Consider the following 2,500-nt stretch of genomic DNA (forward strand, 5'->3'; position numbering starts at 1 on the left):
AAAATTTACCGTTTTTCATAAAGTTTTCTCGATCAATCAAGGTGAGTGTTTGATTGCATGCTTGTTGTGTTCGACAGAACGCATACTATTTTCGCCGTTTTTCGAGATTTCTCCTGTTGTTTTTTGATGACGCGACTTTCGATGCCAGTTGATTTCGCCTCGATTTCATGTGGTAAATCGGTAGCCATAGTGATCACAGGCATCCCGTCATGCGAAAAGCACTGTTCCTATGTGTGATCGCATATCATATTTTTAATTGCTTTTTAACTTTTTTAGTTTCGCCAAGGTGAACGAATTTGTTCAAAGTATCTCCCGCCAATATGATTGATACTACGTAACAGAACATCAGGTAGCTGTGTGCTTGTGTGTTTTCTAGGAAACAGACGCCGGAATTCGCACCGCCAACATGGTATGATAAGGCGGAGTTGCGATCTGTAGACTTAGTTGCTTTTCGCAGGAGCGCGAAAAGAACTGTGACACCCGACCGATATTTTCCCTTCGGTCATCACAGTTGATACGATGAAATGTCAACCATTTTATGTTGCTCAGCTATGGATTTCTAAAACACGACTTTCTTGCCAAATACACAAATCAAAATTAAATACACAAACATTGCATGTAGCTGAGTTGCCTTCGGGGGGAAATTCATTCGCGTTCATACGATTCGTATAAAAGATTTTGGCTCCTAAGATGATGAATTGTGAGGATTCCTTTAAATGACTATTCCGATTGAAAAAAGGGACGCATTACGATGCAGATGGCGTCTACGAAAGGAAATTGTTTCTCGGACTTTCAGCTAAGATCAAGTGTCATTGTCAGACCATTGCACCCCTGTACTTTTTTCAGGATCTTATGAGAATATCATTACACGGTTAACACCGTTACCGGCTCACGAGGGCGTTGTAGACCATATATATTTTTTCTCGTTGTTTTAATTTCGGCCTATTTTATCTCAACGCTCCGGGAAACTTTCGTTCACGGTCATTGTACGGTAGTCAAGAATTTTTTGCAGCTAAAAACCTTGGTCACGCGAATTCATTGAACCTGTTTATCGTCGTTTTGCATTCACCTGCACTTTTGTGCTTTTACAGCTATTGCTCAACAAAATATTTGCTGTCGAGTTCTCGCCATCAACCCACCTCGAAACCTTTTGTTTACATGCAAGCATCGGAAGACAAGCGAATTTATCCTTTCTTTACCGGCGTTTCGCACTGACCCGCGCGTTGATGCCTGAAAAACTTCTCATTTGGAACTTATGGCAACCAGATCAGACCGTCAATGTTTGCCTTTTGCGCACACTGTGCTAAATTTATCTCCCTGGAACTTGGATTGGACTTGTCATCTAATGGATTTTGCCCTACGCTTATCGTACATGACTTATATGTTAGGATTGACTTTGTTTATTTTTGAACCCTAAGAATTACTACAAAAATCAATTGCAACAACGTTTCAGAAAAAAGAGTGATCGATAGACCACATATATATATGTATATAAAACGTTTTATTTGCTTTGCTTCCAAAGCAATTGTCGAACGCTCTTTACTAATCCGAGATTAGTTAATTCTCCTTGTGCCAGGAGGCACACAAAGCCCGAACACCTTCCCTCCACTGCTGGCGGTTGTTTGCTGCCTGCCTCGCTACTACCCATGTGCTCCATCCTTGTCTGTCTCTCTCCTTCTCTACAGTGCGACGCCAGGTAGTTTTGGGTCTGCCTCTGCTTCTCTACCCGTCTGGCTTCCATCCAAGGGCAACAGCACAGTCGCTGTTTGCTTCTTTTCTCAGGGCATGTCCAATCCAGCACCATCTCCTCCCTCTCACCTCGTCACTGATTGGGTCTGCTCCTGCCATCTCCAGCACTTCCTTGTTTGGAACACGCTGCTGCCATCTGATGCGGAAAATTCTTCTGAGGCACTTGGTTTGGAAGATATTAAGTTTCTTTTCCTCTCCCTTTGTCATCTTCCATGTTTCACAGTCATAGAGAAGCACTGAAAGCACTAACGTCTTGAAAAGCGTTGCCTTTGTCTTCCTACTGATGTTTCTTGCGCGCCAAATTTTAATGAGCCTGTTGAAACTTGCGTACGCCAGTGCTGTCCTCTTCTTGATGTCCAATGTTGCTTCCCCGTCCTTAGTCACTTGCGCCCCCAGGAAGGTGAAACTGTCCACTTCCTCCACCGTGCTCTCTCTCACTCTCAGTCCCTCGTTATTTCCGGCTGTTGACCTTCATCCACTTGCACTTCTGTGGGTTCAGCTTCAAGCCTACCCTGCCTGCATTCTCCTCTAGCCCGGCTGTTTTTTTCCTGCATGTGGTCTGCCCTTGATGTTAGTAGAAGCAAGTCGACTGCGTAGTAAATGTCCTCCAGCAGCATTGTAAAGTCCCATCTGATACCTGTTCTCTGTCCGTCCACCGTCTTCCTCATCACCCAGTCAATGACCATGAGAAACAAAAATCCCGACATGCAACATCCCTGCTTAATTTACGCCGGTGACTACCGGGAATCTC

At 44.1% G+C, this 2,500-nt stretch overlaps 1 protein-coding gene and 1 pseudogene across 1 annotated transcript in view; one reads left to right on the forward strand and one right to left on the reverse strand.

Annotated features, from left to right (window-relative positions):
• LOC138045344 (L-rhamnose-binding lectin ELEL-1-like) overlaps positions 1-2,500 on the forward strand; it is a 24,793-nt gene that overhangs the window by 12,931 nt on the left and 9,362 nt on the right. The gene's annotated exons all lie outside the window — the stretch shown is intronic.
• Positions 1,558-2,500, reverse strand: part of LOC138044663 (uncharacterized) — a 3,946-nt pseudogene continuing 3,003 nt past the window's right edge.

This window comes from Montipora capricornis, chromosome 4 (genome assembly GCF_036669925.1).
Source record: "Montipora capricornis isolate CH-2021 chromosome 4, ASM3666992v2, whole genome shotgun sequence".
NCBI classification, from domain to species: domain Eukaryota; kingdom Metazoa; phylum Cnidaria; class Anthozoa; order Scleractinia; family Acroporidae; genus Montipora; species Montipora capricornis.